This window comes from Haemaphysalis longicornis, unplaced genomic scaffold (assembly GCF_048455015.1).
Source record: "Haemaphysalis longicornis isolate Haplotype H1 unplaced genomic scaffold, Haemaphysalis longicornis Haplotype H1 scaffold_14, whole genome shotgun sequence".
Lineage (NCBI taxonomy): Eukaryota > Metazoa > Arthropoda > Arachnida > Ixodida > Ixodidae > Haemaphysalis > Haemaphysalis longicornis.
Genome location: NW_027526245.1, coordinates 4,319,520 through 4,344,704, shown reverse-complemented (window position 1 = coordinate 4,344,704; position 25,185 = coordinate 4,319,520). Strand labels below are relative to the sequence as shown.

General features: G+C 44.1%; 1 long non-coding RNA gene across 1 annotated transcript in view; it reads left to right on the top strand.

The window, feature by feature from the left end:
• Nucleotides 1-12,229: 12,229 nt before the first annotated feature.
• The window catches only part of LOC144164954 (uncharacterized), a 52,123-nt gene continuing 39,167 nt past the window's right edge, over nucleotides 12,230-25,185 (top strand). The window contains exon 1 of the long non-coding RNA XR_013321267.1: nucleotides 12,230-12,337. This is a non-coding gene — a long non-coding RNA (uncharacterized LOC144164954). The remainder of the gene's footprint in view (nucleotides 12,338-25,185) is intronic.

The window sequence follows — 25,185 nt, the reverse complement described above, 5'->3', positions numbered from 1 at the left end:
TACCGCACTGGACAAACAGAGTGGAACCGTGGGCCTGAAAATAATATGCAGAAAAATAAATCAATGCTCAATAACCTCGGGACAGCACAGCAGTTTGAGATTGGTGGCGAGGCACTAGAAGTGGTAATCGAGTGTATCTACTTAGGCCAAGTTGTGACCCCGGATTCTAAACATGAGGCAGAGATGCTTAGAACGATAAGAATGGGCTGGAGTGCATACGGTAGACATTCTGTGATAATGAATGGCAGCCTACCATTGTCTCTGAAAAGAAAGTGTATGACAGCTGCATCTTACCGGCACTCACCTACGGGGCAGAAACTTGGAGGCTCACTAAGAGGGTTCAGTTTAAATTGAGGATGACTGAGGTAGCAATAGAATGGAAGATGATAACTGTAACATTAAGGCACAAGAAGAGAGTGGAGTGGATCAGGAGAAATTAAGAAGATATGGAGGCTGGCAGGGCATGTAATGCGAAGTCAAGATAGCCGCTGGTCATTAAAGGTAACCCACTGGATCCCTAAAGGAAAGCGTGGCAGGGGCCGGCAGAAAGTTATATGTACAGATGAGGTCAAGACGTTTGCGGGGATGAATTTGTCGCAGTTAGTACATCACCAGGACAATTAGCGATAACTGGAAGATGCCTCTGACCTGCAGTGGGCATAGATGGGTTTGTGGTGATGATGATGATAACGATGACGACGATGGAGAGGGCACTAAGCACTTATCAACCATTCTCGCAATGTGGGGTACCTCTACGATTTGGCGTGTCTTTTCGTGACGGTGTCGATATAAAATAGTTGTTTCATTGAACAAGGGATGGCATTCACACGACGAACAATGCGCGGACAGGTTTGAATGCTGATTCGATTTAGGGCGCTCTCATGTTCGCATAGCCGGATATTCAAACAGCGTCCAGTTACCCCATTATACGCAGCTTTCCACTTCAACTGTATCTTATTGACCACTGCCATCCGGCAGCCTAGATACGAATGATTGTGTTTGACAGACCAAACGCCGAAACCTGAGCACACACTCATGCATACGTGTGTTTCCGCGTGGCGGTGGTCTATAAGGTACTGTTGAAGTAGAAAACTGCCAATATCGGGAAAACTGGACGCTCTTTGAATATACGGCTCCGGGAGCAACAACGGTAGAGAGAAAGAAAGAAGAAAAAAATAAAGAAAGAAAAACTTGTAAGCTTTCAAACCTGTCCGCTAGTTTCTGTCGTGTGGATGCCACTCCTTGTTGATTGTAACAACTATTTTACATTGACACCGTGACCAAAAGACGCGAAAAATTATTGAGGCCGCCCGTATTGCGACAGCGGGAGATAACTGTGTACGTTCTTCCTCAGTATCTCTATCTAATCTTGAAGTAGGCTATCTAGATGTTGCTTAACACAAGGTTCACTTGTGCTGATAAAGGTGATGCACCACTTTATTAGGTGTCTTTTCTTCATGTGTATATGTTGCTATTTTTTCAATAAAATTTTAGTTGATAGTAGCGTTCCATACTTCTGTAATCGTTCCTCCTGGTTATCGTTGTTTCTTCGCGCTTTCGTTTCACCATGAACCGTTAACAACTCGCCCAGCTTTATTTGTGACTTGCCAGTCTAGTTAGAGAGTTCGCCTGAAAACCAATATTATTTATGTGAGATTGTTGCAGCAACACTGTGGTTGTAAAAAGAGACTTGGTCCCAGAAGAGTGTCTTACGGGTCAAGCAACAAGTGTGACTTTCCGTACAAGACAACTCACCGGCTCGGAGATGCATATATTGCAGTGCGCACGCTCTACTACTCATGAAATTTCTTCCTCAACTGTACGCCAGACCCTCTTTATGGCCTTTTGATGCGGCAGAAGACAAATTTCATAAGTAAGCTGGAATGGCAGGCCATTAAAAATCACCGTTAATGTTGTATGCACCAGAGGAAAAGGAAAAGGGTAAGAAGAGATGGCTGGTGACGTAGCATGGTGGGATCGGAGGAGCCATGATCCGTAGGGATATCCGCAAGATGCGGTAGCCGTGGTCTGCCGACGCCATCGTTAAGAGCGGCCGGAGACGCAGCCAGGCTACGGTGCAAGGCGTTCGTCGACCACGCAGTAAATCGCCGGCTCCGACTGAGCAGTTTTGTGTACCCCCTGACCACCACAATGAAGTCGCCGACAACCTAAAAATAGCAGCACCGACTTCATCGACTGCGCTAGAGTACGGGAGCCATTTATTCCATCACGGCTGTCTTTTTAAGAATAAACTGTGAACTGTTACTAGCTTTCCTCCTCCATTTCCGAACAATGCGAGTTTAGGATTGATTTTAGTGATGCATTCACTTTGTGACTGTAACATCCAAATCAATACTTCGTGTCATCTCAATCAATGTTTATCCCTGTCTTATACGCCCACGTCAAGCATAGGTTTTATAAAACAGCAGATTTCTATTGGAGTTGCAGGGCATAAAAATATCGGTTTCTGCAAGCGTTAAGCATGTGGCTTTCAGATTTTCGCATTAGGTTTTGTTGTAAGCTCTGGAGGTCAAAACTTCGCTATTACGCTTCTTTGCAGGATCCTTACCTATTAAAGTCTGATTCCCATATTTTCCTTCTTCTAGCAAGGTAGCGGTAGCTTTATGTACCAAATCCTATACGGTCTGTCAGGTCTTAGGAGGATCGCAACGTATGTGCGAAAATTTATTCGAATAGTAAAAAATACGCGATGTCTTCATCTCGCTAGAGGGTTTATTCTGAAGTGATTTGGGCTGTTTTATAGAGCTAACGCATGTCAAGTTAGGAACTTTTTCCTTTCATTTTGTGTAATACTTGTCTTGTTGTCCGGGAATTTCTGATATTTCTGCTGATTCGTATGATGGCTTCTTCAAATGCGATATCGCAAAACAATTTTTTGATAAACTGACCATGCAAACCATGTGGATCTGTCCCGTTCAAGTACCCTGTCCAATCTGTAGACGCACCCGTTGCAAACGTGCTGTGTATTGCCCAGACTTAAATTGCGTATTATAGTTTCACCACTGCTCTTACTCGCACCGTTGAATCATTTTTAGAAAAAAAAGACAAGAAACGAACAATTCATCAATAAAATAAATCGCTAAAACACCCACTTTCGTATCACTTCCGTCATAATTTGTTAAGCAGAGTTGAATCAGTGTCTCTCTTAATAGTGTGGAGCGAGCACGAACGTTGATTACGTGGGAAAACCAGTTCACAGAGAGCATGTCACAAAGTTCGTAATGAATACGTGAAACGTTAGAAGGGTTACACTGAAGTCACCAAGAAGAACGGGCGGAGCCTTGGAGCTTGACATAAGCAATAACATAGGTCCAAGAAAGAGATCAACTTTTCTTCAATATCTAGAAGATGGCCTATAAAACACACCTAACATGAAAGTATTAGTTTTTACAAAACGTAATTCAAAGTTGGGATCAACACTACAGTAATCATGAAGAATGTCATAATATTCCTTGCTTCGCAAATAAATGCTGACACCACCGCCGTACATTGTAGCCCTACACATTTCCCGGCAAGGATACCCATCAAACACTATTTGATGACTGGTATTAAAAATATATGCCACACAAATGATTGCAGTAAGTGCAATTCCTCGTGTTTCTCTTTGAAGCTTTATACATTTAATTAAAAGAAAAATGGTGGGATGGTTTGCTGCAGCAAGAGCTAAAGAAACCCAAAGGAGTCAGCGGCCTGATGGGCACAGTACGCAATTGAGGCTGCTATTTCAGAGACGGAACGTTATTAGAATATTGCTTTTCATGTTAGCGGCTTACGCAATCCTAATTAGATCACTATTGTTATGTATGCGGAGGGGTGTCTCACCCTCGTGCTTCGGAAAAAATACATGTCCGTTGTTTTGCCATGCGAAGGTGTAGTTATGTTCATCGGCTTAACCCACAGAGGTCGTTTTTTTTTTTCTGCAGGTAAGGTAAACGATCGCAGCATCTGATCTATAGTCTTCAGAAAAGTGCGGCGCTGGACCCATTGTTCTTTCAGCTGTAGCCTCACAGGCTCTTTTCGGGGCCGTCCTGGAAGGCGATACACGTTTTAAATAATGGTGTGCTTTATTTCATGGTAGCCCGGTTCGACTGCCGGTCATTCAACTTCTCGAACAAAAGCTCTTTATGTTCTTGCGTTAAACCACGGATCTCGAAATTTTGACGCCGGCCGTACTATTGAAGTTTGTTAACCTGTGCTTTCATTCTTTTCATGACGGAGGCGTAGCGCGACTGTAAGTGTTCAACCCTTTTCCCTAGCACCTAAACATCATTCGTTTACCTGAGAACGTTTTCCAGCATTGTATTATACTGAAGAAAACAACTTAAAACTTCTATGTATTACGAGTCCACGAAAACACATTTTAAAATAAATAGAGTTTGCTTCAAATAAACAGCTGCTAGTACTGTTCTGTTGAAAAATTACATTATTTGTAAAATTTTAAAATAACTAGATGTGTAGATTGACTGATTCCTAAACGAAAACCAAGTAAAAATACCTTGCAAAGTATCAGCCTAGGATGGTAACTTGCGGCATGATACAAATATCAAAACAAAGCAAGTGTTTTATTTAGTTCTCATCTAGTTTTTGTTCATGACTCCCTACGAAAAACCATTCTTCACAAGGGTGCATTAGTCTGCAGCAGTTGCCCAATAACTTATAAGAAAAAGATTGATACATTTATTTGAAAAGTTACCAAGGTAATTACTTATACCATCAAGTTTTAAGTTAAAAATAAGCGTATTTATAATTAGAGGAATGGGGAGTAATACATTTTGGTTAGTTTTGCCGTATTCCTGTATTTACTACCTGATGAAAATTCAAAATACATCAGATAGAGGGGGAACGCAATAAACGAAAACAGAATGGTTTCAAAGACGACAAAACATTGAAAATTAGGGAAAAAACACAATATATCAACAACTCCTTTATTGAAATGACAAGGTTGGGGCATTGCGAAGCTTTCCAAAATCACGTCCCCCACCAAGCCAACCAAATAACGGAACAAGAAGCGAGAAACTGTTTTTTATGGGGAGGGTTTACTGCCCTGCGACTGTGCTCTCTAGTGCTATGCTGATACGGGAATTCTATAGATTTCTCAAAGCGTTCAACCATCGTCACCCGATGGAGGGCAGCATTTCCTGTCTACTCGTGCACGTGAACGCGTCCCGCACAAAATAAAAATTGCTTCGACTGTACCGTATGGGCGCAATAGGACAGACGTCAGCTTCAATTCGGTAGGTAGTCAGGCTTGATGCTGACCACAGAAACCACTTTATTTTTTTCCTTTTCACCCACAATCAGAACCACAATAAGAGTGAGTTGGCTTTCATCTAGGGTGTTGTGGGGGGACTGCATACGACATTAGTGAGCTTCGCTACCCCAACACGCGTCACCCAGGCCACTTCAAGTTGCCTGGATCTGTTAATAACCAATGCCGACACGCTTGTGTCCGATCGCGGGACGATTACATCAGATAAGTGACCATGGGCCAATTTTATGTTCTATCATAGTAAAAATGAAACCAGAAACTTTCAACGTAAACCATTCCTTACACAACATATAACGGCCAAAACTCTTGAATTGTTTAAACTAGACGTTGTCGCTTATAACTGGTCTCGCCTCTTCGAAATAACAGATCCGAATGTTGCATATTGAAGTTTTCTTGCAGCCTTCCTTAAAATCTATGCAGCCAACTTTCTTTTTAAGCCTCTTTCCCGTAATAAAAAAACAAGGAAACCATGGATTACGGCGGATCATATAAAAAATAATGAAAAAATAAACTTTACCATCTCTTTCTTAAAACACAATCTGTAGATACCCTGACAGCTTATAAAAAAGCACGAAACAAACTAAATAATCAGCTAAGACAAGCTAAGGCGGCATATAACCAGCATTTGTTTGATGACATTTGTTCAAAACAACCAGACGTTGCTTGGAAACTAATAAATGACTCTCTAGGCCGCGGCAAAATAAACACACCAATCGAAAGCATAGTATAGAATGGCCATACACTATCTTGGAAAATTCTTGCGGATTACTTCAATAGGTACTTTACAAACATTGACGTACCATTGGTAAAACTACTGCTCTCCAAATACCTATTAGTGGTCCTACTGGAAGCTTTTTGTGGAGCCTACTGAATATTTTGAAGTATACAAAACTTTTATTAATATAAAAAACAGTAGAGCATTACAACATTCAAATTAAACCTGTTAAGAACGTCCTATAATTTATTACCCCTAATCTAACTCATATTTACAATTTATTTCTTCAGCATGCGTTGTTTCCAGATAAAATGCAGCGAGCAAGAATAACGGTAATTTTTAAGCATGGAGATAATAATGATCGTAAAAATTACAGGCTCATATCTGTCATACCAGTCTTCTCCAAATGTATAGAAAAATTATTCTTTTCGCGTATGTGTAATTATCTTGAAGCAAGAAGTAACATTACGAATCCACAATTCGGTTTTCGCAAAGGAAGGTCCACTGAAGCAGCCTTGCTAACAATTAAGGAGCACATAATATCAAATATAGAAAACAATAAGTTCACTTTATCACTCTTTATTGATTTTAGTAAAGCCTTCGACTGTGTAAACCATAATATTTTAGCCGAAAAATTATCGCAATCAGGAATTCGTGGGAAGCCCCTAACACTTATGAAATCGTATCTAGAAAACAGAGTGCAGTCAGTGTATATTTCTGGTGAACAGTCTATTTTTCTACCAATTTAAATGGTGTTCCTCAAGGCAGCGTGCTAGGTCCCCTGCTTTTCAATTTATATATAAATGATATTACGCACTTTGACCTAAATGCAACATTTGTAATATATACCGATGACAGTACTATACTTCTTTCTTGTCCTGATGAGAATAGTTTAATGCTCAAATGTAACGCGGTTTTGGATGAATTATTTCATTGGTCAAGTTCGAAAAAAATTAAGGTTAATCCGACGAAAACAAAAGCAGTTTTATTCCGAGCTAAAAGCAGAAGAGTTGAACTGTTGAAGAGTTGAACTGTTGAAGAGTTGAAGAGTTGAATATGCCAATCATGATGTAGTATAAGTAAATGATCACAAGATCCTCGGTGTAACGTTCCAATCCCAGCTTTGTTGGAATAAACATGTAGATACCACATCTAAAAAACTATCTTCTGTAGCCGGCGCGATAGCGCGCACGCGACGATTCTTCCCAGAAAAAGTTAAACTGAACATCTACAATGCTTTATTAGCCCTATACATTAATTACTGCAGCATAGTATGGACTACTACAACCAAACAAAACATCAATTAACTACTCATCTTACAAAAGAAAGCCGTTCGCCTTATTGCAAACCTTGATTATTCGTGTTCCACTCATACTTTCTTTCCACGTTACAACATAATCAAGGCAAATTATATGTACGACTTCCGATTTCTCCGCTCCTTCTACTTTTCTTCGCTACCGATAAAAAACTTTCTCATACATTTGGCATCACTCCAGGCCTAAATTCACCTTATAAATACCCCTAACACAGACAACTGGCACCAGCGAAAATTCCGCCATAACTACAAGTTGCAATCACTAGAGCAGAACTTGCCATTATTTCTAAATAGATACAATTTTCCAGCTAATTTTTCTTTAGGACAGCTAAAAGTGTTTTTGCCACCAAAGAGTAAACTGGAAACAGCCATATATTGTTTGATAAACATCACTCCCTGCAGTGCAAATGGTTTTGCTGATAGCCAATTTTCTTTAGTTAGTTCTCTTTTTTATACATTCCCCTCCCATTCCCAATTTCCTGATGCGTTTTTATACATTTTATACAATTTTAGACATTTATGTTTTATACTTCAGAGCGTTATGACGTTGCATATTTGCATTCTGTTTGAATTTGTGAAATTGCATTTTTTCAAAATTATGTTCTGAAACTGTTACCGGCTGTGTATTTTATTGTGTGAAAGTCAGTGTGTATTCATATGTTTTATTTTGTTAGAGTTTGTATAAAAGCTCCCGGCGGTATACTGACACTGTTGTGTAAGGGTTCATGGGCCCAGTCAAGCGGTTAAGTCTGCTTTTAGCCCATGAACCTCTCCAGATGTATTGCTGGGAAATAAACCGATTGATTGATTTGGTGGTGGAATCCATGTTCTCACAAACAACTGCTGCCTGGTGAATCAGCGCATTCAAAAACAGTAGAAGAGGCAACTGCTTCACTCACTCAGTTATCTGCTTTAAAAATTGTGTGCTTACAAGATACAAAATAGTTTTATCAGTCTAATCGGCAATCTTCCCTCGGCCGGTTTCCCTGCACTGTTGCCAGTGTGACAAAGATCTTGCCCAAGAAAGTGACAGCACAGAAGAAAACTACAGATATCTGCTGTCCGCAAAAAATCGATGTCATGTCGTAGATGCACTGAGTCTCCCACAATGTGAAGAAGGCCACCCCAAAAATACTGGATCATGCTTGCGTTCTCTGCCCCGTGTAAGCTTGAGCGCCTGTGCTCGTGCATACCTGATGAACGCAGGAAGAAGGCGTGTTGGAAAAACCACTCAAATACCTGTGTCGATTGTGCTGTTGGTTCTGAGTTCGAAACCTCGTTATCTTGCGTTTAACGTTGACCAAACGGGCCATTGCGTAAACGAGGTAGCGAAGGAACATGAATTGTCGCTTGGAAAATATAAGGGCGCCCGTTTGCCTACCCACTGTCATGTCTGCGGTTGTGGGCCACGGTTTAGTGAGATAAAAATACTAAACAAAAGCGTGGAGCAAGATACGAGGGAGTTAGCTCAAGGGTATTATATCAGGAAGAAAGAGAGTGGTTCTTTAAGTGATACTCCTATTGCACTGCACAGTAGCGCAATGGTCCGTCTTGAAAACGTGCTGTAAACATCTATATTACTGTAGATATTTGGGCATGTGCACTACCCTCCTTTCTCTTCATCTTTATTTCTACAGAAATATAGGCGCATCCATGACGCAGTAAAGTAGTTCGAAGATTGCACCTGTCCTACTCTGTATTCACCGCCTGTGTTTTTTTGTTGCGCTCCAGTGCCGTATTTTACGTTCAGGCAGTGAACGGTACGGGCATTCCTGTGTTTTGGCAACGATCCCCGAATTTACCCCTCGTGGGCCTTTGCAGAACTTTATGGTGTATTTTTGCGATCGCCAACACTCACTCCGTCATCCTTGGTCCTGACGTTGTCACCGAACACGGCCTCCGAGTCGTTGACAAGAGACCGCGACTTCTCGTCGCTGCAACCCTCCTCTCAGTTGAAGGCTTTGTAGCTACAACAGATTTTGATGTAGCGTTCTCCCGTGCTGCAGTTACTAAAAACCGTTTGCCGTCCTGTATCAAGCGGCCAGACAAAACACAAGTTTGGTTCATTGGAAATATTGCCTCATTACAAACATACTTACACCACTTTTAGCGCACACTGCGCTAAAATAAGCTGTATAATTAGGAAAAAGGAAAGGGTTATGCCACCCACTAGCTCTTTTTGTACTATGTGCCCACCTGTGCGTTTGGCTGAGGCTGGCACAAACAAACGCTAATTAGGCATGGCTTATAGGCGTGCCGAACCTGCTATATCTACCTAAATGTAATGCATATTCACTTTAAAGCAGTAAGAATGGTGCAGTAAGTAATAAAATAATTAAATTTAAGAAAATACGTGTAAATATAGAAGTAGCGATGCGCAGTGCTGTTATACTATGCTCGTTTAGCTGCACCGCAGTGCGCTGCTTTGGAGTCGTCTTACGTGACACTGTCCGATTTGCGTAAGGCACGTTGTCTCAGTTGGCTTGTTTTTCGAGGATATCCCATGTATTTCGAAACAATTCCTTTTGACAGCAGCAAAAACAAGCCATGTCCAAATACGGCGAAAAACAAAGCAACGACGGCGATGGTCCGTGGATGGGTATGCTAGCGCCATTTGGAAGGACTGATGGCAAACAAGGTTGCAGAGCCAGATTACGCAGTTGAAATTTATTTGAATACGCGCACTTTGACTTCATGGGTGAAGTCAGGAAAACGCACAATTTGGCAGGAGAATGAAAATTTTAAGCTATATTGATTATTTTTTCTTCTTGAATATGGCATCATTACCTGCAGGCAAGCACTGCGGAAACTATAAAAGACGAAATCTTTCGAAAAAAAAAACATGCGTGTAGTTTGTCTGCTTGGTCCCTTTATGAGGCTCCCCACCATCAGGTCAGCAAGCGAGTAGAATCAGCCTGTGACACATGACCTCCAGCTTCAGATAAAAACTGCTTGACTACCCGTCTTCTTTTGCCCACGAATTCTCGCACCCGACAGATTGAACATTTGCCGTGAAGAGTTCGAGCACATTCTGGAACTTGGCATCACCATACCTTCCCCCGCTACACATTAACCTTACATATTATAAAAAAAAGAACGATGGCTGAAGACCTTCTGATGACTACTGATCTTGAACCTCTCCACCACGATTACATGGAGTCGATTACGCAACTTACGCGAGCCTTGTTGTAGCCCAGTAATAAACTCCGCACCAAATTCACTTCTTTTTATGTGCTTTATTCGGTCATTGCCCTTGTTTTGTATTCTCGACCACCCAGTACGCGCGAGAAAAGAACGCACGAAACGCAGAAAAAGAACACACCAAAGTTGCACGCGCACCACCCGCTGATGGCTGTACTTTCCAATATACGGAGAAAACTTTGTGTGGCAATGTAGTCAACGCTACGGAGGCGAACCACATTGTTCAGCTACACCGCTGGAAGTTGTTAAAAAAATATTTGATCGGATGGAACCTAGCTTTCTGTCAAACACCAACCATTTTTTTATTCTCGCCCACAAATGCTTTTACAGTATCCCAAAGGAGTTACACGTTTTCCCAATTCAGATGGATTTTAATGTACTAAAAAAATCTCATTCTTGTATTTTCTTTGGAGCGTAAATACGGAGCACCAAAAATTCACTTCCGCAATTAGAAAGTCACTTATAAGTAATCTACCAGAATCAATAGAACGATTATTTTAACTAATACGTCAATATCTGGTCTCAGAAATACACAACACCGTTGAGATGTTCGTACAGGGCGATGTACGCGCCGGCAAAAACTGGTTACGAATGTATTTACCATGCTTTCAGGCTTCTCCTATGCCTTTATTTTGGTTTCTTGTGTGCAAAGAACGTCGGGTTTCTTCCCAATTATGAGGCCCGACGATTGGCATTGTTTCCGCCTGAAACATAGCCCACGTACGTTCAGAGTACCTATGTGGAGCGGCATTTTTTTTAAAACGTCCCTACTCTAGTGGTGAAAAATCTGAAAACAATTCCATGAAATTTTTTACCTACTGGTTTTGAAGTTAACACCAGTGGTAAACGTTGTCCGCAAAAAGGGAATAAGACACGCACCAACGGGCTATGGACTTAACTGCTTTATTGAATCGAAGCTGCGATAACTATATACATTTTTTTCCCTAGAGGAAGCGCATAATTTTGGGACCCTCTCACAGGCAAAAAGGTAAGGCAAAGTCTGAACCAAACGAACGCATGTTTCAGCTGCTGTTGCGCTGCGTTACGAAAAGCTATTTCTTTATGCGTGATTACCACAGATCGTAGAATAACGCATTTTTTCTGTGTGTTTTCTCTCGTTAGGTTTCGACATAATCTCGCTTCTGCTTCGCCGCACGATGCCCCACTATAAATGCGCTATTCAGATCGGCGCTGCAATAGCATCGGTGTACGTGTTTCGCCAGGTCGCTGCCCCTCTGAATATTAAGGCAGGCGCGGTGTTCAGGAGTTATCAAATTGATACACCTGCACGTTTGGTCAAAGCAAACTTTTTTTATTTATTACAGGAAAGTAGAAACTCACGGAGCATTGTTTTGCTGGAAACCGCTGGGCCGTTGTCCCTCATTGTTGGTTTTACATTTGGTATGGTTGTGCGGCCGGTTTTACGAAAGAACTCGCAGCTAACAATAGTTTTCATCTCTTCCGAAGAAGAGCAATGATGGAACTACCTAAAGCTAGAGCAACAAAACTATGATGTGTCAAATAACTTACTTCGACTGTTCAAAATACGCCTTTTTGTTGTTGCCGAAAAGAAACATAACTACCCAGTAGGTTACTGCTAGTCATGTGGTTATGACGTAATTTCGTTTTAGAGCCATCCACCCCTCTTCTTGTATTGTGAGACCTATATATATATATATATATATATATTAGCTGGAGCGTCTGAAACTGCAAATTCAAGTAGGTGGCTGCCATTTCTACTTTACTTCATAGTTTAGTACAAAGCCATGAAGGGACCAACTGCCTTTCTGATCCTTGTAACCGTGGTTTTAGTCATGTGAGTAACGTCTTTATATGTTTTCAGCTGTGTACTGCTAGATGATTCCGGCGGTATCTTTGCACAAGCATTATTTTTGATGGGTGCGTTTGTGATGGCCCTTAAACAAAAACGAAGAGTATCCTTTTTGAGCTCTAATTCATGCCTTACGGAAGAGGCTGTCCGGGCGTTTGTCTCACGGTTTAACATTTTTATTTATTAGAAGAAATAATATTATGCGACCTTTTGAAAAGGTTAAAATTTGGGGTTATACAAATTCAATCTTTCAACGGAAACTTTTTGCGAAATACTTCCATTCCGGTTCAGCATCTTGTCATTACATCATAAGTTGGTGTTACTTCCCTGACAGAGGAAGTTTCCCATAACACACGAAGAAAATTCAAATATTCGAAAAAGGTTGTTAACTCGTAAACATTTTCACAGAAGGAATGCGTCATAACTAAAAAGCGGTATCATACAGATGATGTTTTTATAAACTTCTTAAAATCGTGCAGCGATATTTTCTTTGATTTATTTATTGGGCTCACGAAATTGTGCATCAGGAGCTGCTTCCCGCTTGAATGCTTCACTGTCGTACTGCCTCATCTCTAGCTGCTTGCAGACGAGCAAGAGTACTTTTCTGAGTAACTTTGAACAAGCAAACCTTGCGCCCACTAGATATCAACAGTTTTGGGTGTTTCCTTTTATAGGGGCAGCATAATGGCCGCATACGCTAAAATCCTCCGCTGGCGTGGGTAGGCGATTGTCCAGAAGTGGCGAACAGCATACAGAGAATACCGACAATAAAAATTCGCTCAATGCGTGTAGTATAGAAACCGTAGGTGTTCGGAAAACGCATAGAGCGCAGATATTCGGGATCAATATTCAATATTGGTTGTAGGCAAAGAAAAGTGGGCAGAATACCTCCGTCACGATAGGGCACTTTGAAACTCTAGTTAAGGACATTTGCTGAGCCTAACATCAGAAAACTCACTACGCTGATTATGAAATAAAATTATGAAACAACCACCATCAGTCAACACTCTCGATCGTAGGAAAGGAGACTACGGTAACGTCGTCAATGGAAGGTATAAGACCTATTTTAATTAAATGACAAAGTCCCTACCAGGAGGGATTCAAAACGTAGTGTGCGTGATAGTACGATGAAAAAAAGAAACGTTTGCCCGCAAAAAGAATAGGTTATGCTAACAAAAGCGCGGCGACAGGCCTCCCAGTCATAGTAAAGAAACAAAAAAAACCAGTAATAAAGGGACTATATTGACTCTATTACCATGACACAAAATCCATTAACTGGACAAGGTTTTGCCAATGTTGCTTCCTTCATTATGACAGGATCTCGAACGCGTGCTAAAGCGCCTTCTATAAAACGCAGTAGATGATTGAATACGACGCCGAATCAGATGCACTGCCGATCAGAATACCGCACGCCGATGATAGTGGAACTCTCTCGCTGCAACTTAAGAACCAACAGCCCACAGCTCCCGAAAGGTCCGAGCCGTAAAGGACACAACAGGCGTATAGCTGTCTAACGATGAATGCGGTTTAAGAACGAGAAGGGTGCCTTACCAATCCATTATTTGTTCGTAGCTTGAAAACGGCTGTAAAGCGGATGATGCGGCCAAACCTTTCACAAATAGCGACGGCTTCTTGTCATGTGCGTTTTTATTTATACAAGAGTTTCTCTACAGACGTAACCCTCCAATATAAAGATCAATCCGTTAATTTGTGAAACTGTAGCCGTACAATGCTACGAAGAAACCTTTTATATAAACTAACACGCCTGTTATAGCTTGTTTGACAGACATTATTATAAGTCTTCAGACACCAAAGCGAAAACTAGGCGTATAAGCAAAGTAAATCTTCATGCTACGTATCGTAAAACCTTGCGATTCTTTACTCGTTGATGTAACAATAGAGGCAGAGTTCTTGTTTCCCTTAATTAAACATACCGCGGCAGGCACATTACACATGGGCAACGCCGTTTTTGCCAGAGCAACATGTAAGAATCTAACCATCGATAATGCTAGTAAGGGTTTCGGGTGGACACGAAACATTGCTTTGTGAGATGTCAGCATCAAAGCCATTCAGCCTGCTATCCGTAACCTTGCTTCAGAGTGGTCAGACTATACCGGCTAATTATATACACTTCTCGGTACAACAGTTACTAACACTGCAACTCAAAACACACGATACTAGGTTAAATAGGAGCACGAATCTGCTGCCAAAATGCGATAGTAGTGGATTCAGATTATTACGCGAAAACGTAATATATCTCAACAAAAACAGGCACAATAATGGCGATGAACGGCCCGAGTCTATTGAAAGTTCGCACATAGTTTGCGGAGGTAGCCTTCTTACATGCTCAAGAATGCAACTTGAGAAGACGTAGGACATGCAAAACCCGTGAAAGTTCCCCTTTCGTTTGCTTGTTTAGATACAAAGGGGGTGTTCCTCTGCCATTACGGCGCTAGACTGTTCTTACTTAATCGAAATTGTCCTCGATCTAAATGGATGCTTTCAGCACGAGAGCACTATAAATGAATGCGTTGAAAGGCGACGCTGATGAATTTTACTGGCCGACATTCATACGTCCACGTCACAGCTCAGTGTTTTTTCGACGTGTATTTTAGCTGTAATAGGCCGCACAAGGTTGCTTCAATGCTGTTTGCTTGTCAAGAAACCCTCGTCGTTTATGGCAACGGGACAATATAGCATTGCAACAGCAATGAAGTGTTGAGAGCTCGACTCCAAGTAAAACGTAAGAAAGAAACTAACTCGTTAATAAAGTGCGAGAATAGCAAACACGGCAGTGCACAACCATTCAGCCAATAAGTTTTAAGATGACAGTCTTTCTTAGGCTATTTCAACTTCATCACCAAAAGCCTGCTTAGGCCCACTGCAGGGAGAATGCCTCTCCTATTGACTTCCTACAGCTTCTGTCCTGCGGAGCTTGAGTCCACTGCTTGCCACCGAACTTTCGTATTCCATCCTCCATAGTGTGATTGGCCTTCCTTTTATATTATACCGACCTTTTTGTAACCACTCTGTTACCCTTGTTGAACACGCGTTGTCGGTTCGTATCACAACACTGTCAGCCCAAGTACATTTTTTTCTTTACTGGAAATATGATGTCGTCTACTCGAGCGTGTTCCCTGATCCAGGAAGCTCCTTTCCTTTCCCCGAAGTGTAACTTCTATCATTATTCGTTCCATGGCCTGTTGAGACTAAGTTTGTTTTTTATTTCTTTTGTAAGGTGCCAAGTTTCTGTTCCGTATGTCTTTGCAGGCGGTATGCACCGGTTGTACATTTGTCTTTCAAGCGAGAGAGCAGCCTGCTGTTGGTAATTTTGGAGTGCTTGCCGAGTGCTCCCCAGCCCATACCTATTATTCGCAAGATTTCTCTTTTCTGGAAGGGGTTAGCACTAACCACCCACCCCAAATAGTTATATTAGTGTACTTCTTCAAGCGCTTCGTCTCCTAAGCTTAAGAGGGCGCTTACGGCATGCTTATTTCTTATTACTTTAGATTTATTCATATTTGGTTATTTCCACAGTCATGAGTTTCCTTGTAGTTCATCAAAAAGTTTTCGCAGGAGTTCTGCAGTCTCACTCCGGAATGCATTGTCGTCTTCAAATCCTAAATAACTTAAAGTATTCTCCGTTTATTTTTAACCCTGTGTTTTTCCTGTCAAGCTTTCTTATTACCGTCTGCAGACATGATGTGAACCATTTTTGTAGGATAGTGCCAACCTGTCTTACTCCCTTTTGTATTGCGAAATTTATCGCTTTAGTTGTGAAGTGTCTTTCGGCCCGTACATCCTTTATACATGTCTTCTAGAAGTCGTATGTAGGTCTCGTCTATTCGCTGGTCTTTTAACGCTTTTAGCACGGCTGCAATTTGTACTGAGTCAAACGCGTTCTCATAGTCGATAAATGCCGTATAAATAGGTTTAGTGTATTTAGCAAATTTTTTAACTTCATTACAACATAGATGTGACTCAAGGTTGACTACCTTATCCTAAACCCAGCCAACTCATTGCGTTGTTCGGAATCCTGGCTGTCTCCAATGCGCTTAACTAGAACTGCAGTAAACCGCTTGTAATTAACTGTTTGCAAAGCTAGGCGGATATACCTGAGACTAGGCGGATAGGTCTTTAATTGTGTGGCAATCCCGCAATAGTGGCGGGGGACAATCTCACGGGATGGACATCTGCCGGCTGAGGAAGGTGTGGGGCGAGACGAGCTAGGTTAGAACATGGCGGACTCGGCTGGGCGAGGTGTGCGCATCCGGATCGGCTGAGCAGTGGACCTTGGCGGAGCGGGACTCCCAGTAAAGGTGTGATTGAGGGGGCTCAGTGTCTTCCTGGGGAACCGCGGCTGGGTGCAAGAACCCCAGTACAGCTATTGTTAAGGCCGTTGGTATCTCCCTTTTTATTAATCAGAATATTTGCAGCGTTTTTCGAAGCTATGGGCACTTTCTGAGTCATCAGCATTCCGGAAATCATGCAGCAAGCTTTTCCAGTACAATATCTCCTCCCTTGTTCAAAAGGTCCACGATTATGCCGTTGTGGCCTGCAGCGTTTAGTCTTTTGTATGCCCTTCAGAGCGTATCCTAATTCTTTCTTAGTAACTTGTGGGTCATAGCAAGTTAAGTTTGTACTCTGAGTGTTTTCCCCTGATTTAAAGTCACTGGAATGCAGAGTTGTGCAGAATTTTTTATCCACCTTTATTATTTCGTCCATGATGTACATATTGTTGCCCTGTTCGTCTTGGAGTTCGTACGTTGTCTTTTCCGATGGCCAGCTTCCCCTTTGTTGCTTTCAAACATCCACATTTTTGCAGGTATTTCTCAATCACTGCCATGTTGCCAGCCCAAGTGCCGTTTGTTTTAAGTTCAATAATCAATTTAGACATTACTGCCAACCTACTTTGATCAACAGGACTTCAAAGTTTTATGTTCTTAAGGCTGGCAATTAGTTCTGTTGTTTTGTTAGTAAGTTTTGCCATTCTTTTCCTACATGCTGCTTCTCCCACAGCTGCTAAAAATTCTGTGAATTTTGTTGTTAGGTTGTTATTCAGCCTTGAAACGCTATTTTTGTTTCTCATAAGGAAGCGTTAATTCTTCTTGGAGAGTTATTTTAAACTCCTTCATCCGGTCTCTTGCTGACTCTGTTTTGGGTTTCTTACTTTTCCAGAGTTTCCTTCTTTTTATGTTAAGATTTAGGATTACATTGCTGTTACCCATCCTGTGATCGCTGCACTGATTCGTACATATTGTTACGGGGAAGTTACTGTATTCAAAAAGGTGGAAGGAGGAAGCCAGAGGATGAAGGCAGAGCAGAGCGTCCAGATCCACGCACCAAGCGAATCGAGTCCATTTGTCGTCGGCTTCCTCTTCTAGCAGCTCAGCAGTCATCAGTCCCACAGAAACCGACGCATACCCGTCGGCTTAGTACAGAGCCGAGCATCCTCGTCACATATCCACCAGCCCAGGAAGCATCCACTCTGTGCTGCCCATGGTGTAGCGTCCAAGCTGGGAGAGTTGTAGGGCCTCAGTCGCGGTACATGCATGATATCCGTCTTCGGCGTGGAAGACGACGTGGACGTTGAAGCATGACTTATCTAGTAAGTCACATCGGTGACCTGGCGAAGCACATTGTAAGGGCCATGATAAGGCGAGAGAAGCTTTTCACAGAGGCCCACACGGCGAGACGGAGACCACCACAACACGAGCGTTCCAGAAGTATAATAGACGTTGCGGCGCTTAAGGTCTTAAGGCGTTTTTTGCGACACCTGCGAGGCCGAAAGGCGGGCGCGGACGACCTCACGGGCTATAGTTGCACGAGAAATGTCTACAAAGCCATATTCGGTCGGTGAAGTGGTCGATGAGGGAATCAAGGTGTCATGCGACAAAGTGGGCTCACGTCCATAGAGGATATAAAAGGGAGAAGAAACAGCCGTATCGTGGCCCGAGGAGATGTACGCAAAAGTCACGTAGGTCAACGTCAGGTCCCAATCTTTGTGATCCGCGGAGACAAACATAGACAGCATGTCCGTAAGCGTGCGGTTAAATCGTTCTGTAAGTCCGCTGGTCTTCGGATGGTAAGAAGTAGTGCGCTTGTGTCTCGTGTAACTCAAACGAAGCCGATCAGCCACCACTTTGGAAAAAAGTATCGTCCTCGGTCGGTGAGAAGTTAACGGGCCGCGCCATGGTGTAAAATGACGTCGTGAAGGAGGAAGTCAATGACATAAGCCGCACAATTTGTAGGTAGCGCCATGGTAGTACCAAAACGGGTAGCATAGTCTGCGGCCACGGCAATTCACTTGTTCCCGGAGGTTGAAAAGGGCAGGGACCAAGAAGGTCCATCTCTACTCGGTGGAACTGTTCGCTCGGCACGTCGAGGGCCTGTAATAGACCAGCCGCTGCTGTTGTTAACCTTTTTCGTCGTTGGCAGGCGTCACGAGCACTGACGTAGCGGAGAACCGACCTATATAGGCCAGGCAAGAAGAAGCGCCGCCTGACACGGCCTTAGGTGCATGTCAAACCTAGATGACCTGCAGTAGGTGCATAGTGCAGTTGATGGAGCACAGACCGTCGAAGGTGTTCCCAAACGACCAGGAGTAAAGCAGGGCCGTCAGAGCGAAAGTTGCGGCAGTTAAGCACACCATCTTAGACTAGGTATCCTTGCAGCGAAGGATCGTGTGCCGATGAGCGTAGGTTATCCGTGATTGCCCATAAGGTGTTGTCATAACGCTGTTCATCCTCAATAAGAGTCAAATCAGAAATAGCCAGGACGCAGGCGTCGGCGTCATGGGCAGGGGAACCAGGTGGATCGACTTGATGGCGAGACAAGCAGTCCGCATCTTGATGTTGACGACAAGATTTGTAGGATACACTAAAGCAGAATTCTTGTAGGGTAAAAGCCCAGCACCCTGAGCGTCCCGTGGGATCCTTTAAAGAGGAGAGCCAGCAAAAGGCGTGGTGATCGGTGACAAGTGTGAACGGCCTCACGTAGAAGTAGGGACGGAGTTTTCCTAGGGCCCTTACAAGAGCAAGACATTCGCGCTACGTGATAGCGTAGTTCTGCTCTGATGACGAGGGAAGACGGCTGGCATAAGCAATGGCTCGGTCGCCGTTTGCTTGTCGTTGCGCTAAAACAGCTCCAATGCCGTGTCCAGTCTCATCTGTACGGACTTCAGTGGGTGCCACCGGGTCGAAATGTCCAAGAATGGGAGAAGCAGCGATTATTTGTGTGAGCGTTTGGAAGGCTTCCGTTTTTTCTGGGCCCCACGAGAAGGTAGCGGTCTTGCGGAGATGAGTGAGTGGCCGGGCGATAGTCGAAAAATTTCTAATGAAGCAGTCAAAGTATGAACACAAGCCTACGAAGCTTCGGACGTCTTTGGAGGAGCGAGGTTGAGGACACTCTCTGACAGCTTGAAGCTTTTCAGGGTCGAGGCGGACTCCAGTGGCGTCAACTAGATAGCCGAGTACTGTGATCTCGTAACGCCCGAAGCGGCACTTCCTGGAATTCAGCTGCATTCCTGCTCGCCGGAAAACGCCAAGGATCGCCGAAAGTCGTTCCAGATGGCTTTCAAATGTGGGCGAGAAAACGATAACATCATCAAGCCAGCAGAGAGAAGCCTTGGTACAGGGAGTCCATCATCCGCTCGAACGTGGCTGGCGCGTTACATAGGCTGAACGGCATTACTTTAAATTGGTAAAGACCATCCGGCGTTATGAATGTTGTTTTTTTGTTATCGAGCTCATCAACCGCAATCTGCCAGTATCTAATACGGAGATCTATGGAAAAGAAATACTTGGCGCCGTGGAGGCAATACAACGCGTCGTCAATGCGAGGAAGAGGGTACACGTCTTTAGTAGCAACTTTGCTGAGTTGACGATAGTTTACGCAAAACTGCCATGTACCACCCTTCTTGACCAAGATAACCGGGGATGCCCATGGACCAGTGAAGGCTCACTAATGTCATTGAAAAGCATCTGGTCCACTTCCACTTGTATATCTTGGCGTTCTCCATAGACACCCGGCAAGGCCGTCTGGGTACGGGATTGGCATCCCTTGAGTTGATACGATGCTGAATAGCAGTGCCCTGCCCCAGGGGGCGATCGTCAACGTAGAAAATGTCTCAACAATGTGAATAAATCACGGGGTTTCCTGCGTGTACAGTTGGCAGATCTGCAGCTATCATGGGTTCGAGATCTAGCGGCAGAGGTGCAGTGGGCTTGGCCTCGCACGGACCGTCTAGGCTGGTGACATCGGCTAATGCACTCACCTGACACTGTGAAATTGTCCATAGCGTAGCTAGCTATATTCCTTTTGGGATAACGTGAGGTGTATAGCCGAAATTTGTGAACGGCAGTCGGACGCGACCATCCACAATCGTTATGACAGCGTGTGGCGTCTTCACATTGCGGGCGAAGAGTACGTCAACAAGAGGCCAAGCGAGGTAATCGCACTCGGGTACAAGGGGGTACAGTTGCAAGGACACAAGTGTAATGGCTAGGGGCGGTAAACGAACGTCGGCTAAGGAACAGAAGTAGGGGTACCGGGATCGATACCCCGCACCACCACCAAAATGTTACGTGGTAGCCGGACAAAGTTCAGACGAACAATGCGATGGGGTGAATCTATTTATTCACATTATGTACTATCGGCGTCACATAAAACGCGAACACAAAAATATGAACCTGGACACGCAAATAGCGCTATTTCTTTCCATGCAAGCCGAAAGGCCGCGTGGATTAGTTATGAAAACAAAGTTTGGAAATGTTTATTTCCAAACATGCCAATTGCAAGCCATTATCTGAACTCTATGAACAGCATTTTTCAATTTTACACGCACGTTCTGGTACATAATTCCGTGTTCCCGTTTCATTTGACGCCGATAGTACAATACGGCCATGACAGAGCTCGCGCACGGTGCGCGCCAGGCACTTCATCGTTGTCGTCGTCATCGTCGTTGGTTCAAGGAGCTGTGAGGCATTGCCCACCTTAGCCGCATAACATCAACCCTGGTTCGAGGACGACCGACCCGGTCGTGGCCGAGGCAACACGAGGATTGCGATGAGGATGAGCGATGCGATGACAAGGTACAGTGAAGATATGGCTGCCACCACAGATGAAGATGACGTCGCTGTTGATGCCTGGCCACACAGAAACGATGTCTTCAAGGCAGACACGAACCGTCTGCGGAATTCGAACCACGTCGGACGAAAGGAAGGGCTGGGAAAACGGTGTCTTCTTTGATCTGTTTTCGGCTTGTATCGGCTGGTCTTCAGTGGCTGCACACAGGCTGGGGACAAAGGGCGGGGGACGTGGTCGAATGCACGTCGCAGTGGGCTGGGGCTGCGCGGCATGGCCGACGGTCCCTCGACGATTTTGCCCAAGGCCGAGACTATGCGATGCAGAGGCCAGGTTGGGGACGATTCCGCTCACTCCAACAAAAGGTTACGGGGAAGGTATTGTATTCACAAAGGTGGAAGGAGGAAGCCAGAGGATGAAGCCAGAGCAGAGCGTTCAGATCAACGCACCAAGCGAATCTAGTCCGGTCGTCATCGGCTGCCTGTTCCAGCAGCTCAGCACTCATCAGCCCCATAACACTGACGCATACCCGTCGGCTCAGTACAGAGCCCAGCATCCTCGTCACAATATCACCAACACGTCTTGCACAATACCAGCGTTGTAAGGTAAAATGAAGTCAGTTTCCTTTTTTGCTGTACCATCGGGATTTTTTATGTGCATATCCTGTTCGTTTATTTGTAGAAGAATGTGTTCATTAGGTGTGGATTATGTCTCTCCGCAAATCGCACCAGTGTATCTCCCCGGTTTGGTGACTGTCTATTATAAAGTTTCCTACTGACCTTCCTCCGAATTGCTTCTTACCGACATTTGTGTTAAAGTCATCGATCACAATTTAGACCTATGTGGTTTTCTTATTTAGTAATTCAACAGCCTCGTAAAACCAATGTATGGCTTCATCATATTCGGTGGTTGGTGGCGCATACGTCTACACTATTTTTAACCTGTGAAGCTTGTTTAGCCTGATCACAACACCTGCGAGTCTTGCGTCAATTCTGCAAAATTCTTCTACGTTGCCTGCTAATTCTTTATGGATTACGAATCTCACTTGGTGTTCTTTCTTATCATGGATTCCTCTGTAGAAGAAAATATGCCCGCTAGACAGCCGCTTAAACCCTCTCCTGTTCTTCTCACTTCGCTCAAACCTATGATATTTCATTTAATGTCTGAGTAGCACAGCTAAGCTTCCCTCGCTAGACTGGGTTCGTGCCTTGAAGGTCACCAGGGTGAGGTTCGAAAGGTGTCCTGTCCGAACCCAGAAATTTTTAGCACTTTGCGGTGTAGCTCTGTGCTACCCACGGCGTATTTGGGTGCTCTACAGCTGCTAGGGACTGAAGACCGAAATTTGCTTTGGCAAGTCATAGGAGGTGTAGGCCAAATACCACACCATGAAAGTCGATGGTTGGACGGCATACCGTCTCCTCAGGTAGCAAACTACAAAACAATAAACACAGGTCACTGAATAAGTAAAAAACAAATTGACGCTTCGGGAGCGCTACGCCTCCCTCGTTAACAATGAAAACGGCCACTGGAAGTCGCCGAATTGTATAGCCCCCAGTAATCTTTTAGGAGATTTGGAGTAGTCAGGATTCACGCAGCCGTCCGTCCTGTTTTTTGTATGCGGAGTTCTCTGAATAATCAAGGACTCCAAATTCAGGCGTACAGATATGTTGAGTTCGGTCGTCAGTATCTTGGAATGTTCCCAGTTTATCGCATGTTGAGTATTCGCCACGTGTTCCGCAATGGCGTTGGAGACCACGTTTTTCTTTTGCACGTCTTACTGGTGTTACTTTATGCCTTTGCAAAAATTACCGGATTCGCCTATGTATACTGCTGGGCATTCTGCGCAAGCTTTCCAATCAACAACACCAGGAATTTTGCAACGCGGAAGCCTGTCTTTCACATTCACGAGCTCATTGCGCAGCTTGCTTGTTGGTGCGTGCGCCAGTTGCAAATTGTGCTTTCGGAAAACACATGCCAGGGCCTCACTGATCCCAGGTACAGATGGCACCACGGCGCGTTTTGGCTTCTCTGTGTTCTGGCTTGTAACATTTTCCTCTAGTAGAGGGCGCTCCGGAACCATTCTTCTATGCGTATTTCTCATGAACGAAAGAGGGTAGCTGCTCTTCTTTAGGTCCTTTTCAATTGTTGCCAATTCCTTCTGGAGCACAACTTCATTGGAGCAGGTTCGTCTGGCCCGATTTGTTAATGCCATGACAACTGACCGCTTTTGACTGATAGGGTGTGCTGACTTGAAGTTCAGGTACCTTCCAGAATGGGTCGGGTTCCGGTAAACACAGAAAGTAAGACCTTCAGCCCTACGAGAAAGGATGGCGTCCAAAAAAGGAAGTAAGCCACTGGCCTCCTCTTCAACAGTAAATTGAATTGAAGGCTCCACACCATAAATTGTTCCAGGAATCGTTGAACGTGCCTCCGGTCCAGGACGTAGAAGGAGTCATCCACATACCTGAGAAACAGTTTTTGCCATGGCTGGAAATTATCTAATGCCTTGGGTTCTATGGCCTCCATTGCGAGGTTTGCCGTCGTCACGGATATTGAGGCACCCCATCGCTGTCCCGAAAGTCTGCTGGTAGAAATCACCGTTGTAGCTAAAGTAAGTGTTTTCCAGGTAGAAACGAAGCAGCTGGCATAGTTTTGTCACGTCAAAATGGGTCCGTTTTTCTAGCGATGGATCCTCGCTTAGACGTTGCCTGCAAGTTTCAATTGCCAGGTCAACCGCAACGCTTGTGAACGCCACATATCTGCACGCCTGCATCTGGAGTCCTTGATTATTCAGACAACTCCGCACACAATCAACAGGACGGGCGGCTGCATGAATCCTTACTACGCCAAATCTCTTTAAAGATTACTGGGGGCTTTATAATTCGGCCTCTTCCAGTGGCCGTTTCCATTGTGAACAAGGAGCCGTAGCGCTCCCGAAACGTCAATTTCTTTTTGGCTTGGTCAGTGACCTGTGTTTCTTGTTTTGTGCCACACCATGGCGACCAGGTCTTTTTTCTGGTGAGGGAGTGTTGAATGCGTACCAAAGAGCCTTCCCACCGTGGTTGAACTTAACTAATTTAGCCTCTCAAGAATTTGAGGTGAGGGTTGCTTCCGGAACATACAGCACTCCATACCGCCTTTGCTTGGGCTGAGCGAACCAGACGGGTGCACAACTACATCTGGAATATTGAGAATCCCCGTACTGCGGGGCCCGTTGCTTGGGGAGGAATACGTGACGCGAGATTAATTTGTTTCGAAGGGCTGTTTTTACTGTGCACTCTGGCCACTACATGTGATACAAACAGCCAATGACCTGCATTTTTAATGCTAGTTTAACGTTCACGACACTCCATGCAGTGCGTGCTCGCTAAAGCACAAAAACACATACAAAAAGTAAAAACAGCTATTGGGTATTAATACGTCTATGCACGTAAGTGTCGAACACATCTCGACTTACGACACTTTCGTGCAGCGGCGCTAATAGGAATAAGAAACTACGGTTTCTAACGAACTGTCAACAAGCTATACCTGGGATAACTTGAATTTCACCCGGCAACCGAGGTGGGTTGGGAAGAAAAGCGTGGCACCCGGTCGTCTGCACGTGAAAGCGCCACTACAGCGTTTGCTGTGGCCAGGCGATTTACACCCAAATAAATTTGGTCTGCCTATTTCACTGTAAGGTTGGCGGTCTACCCCTTGATTGCGTGTCCGACCAATCCTAAATGAACATTTTAACGAGAGGTTTTCAT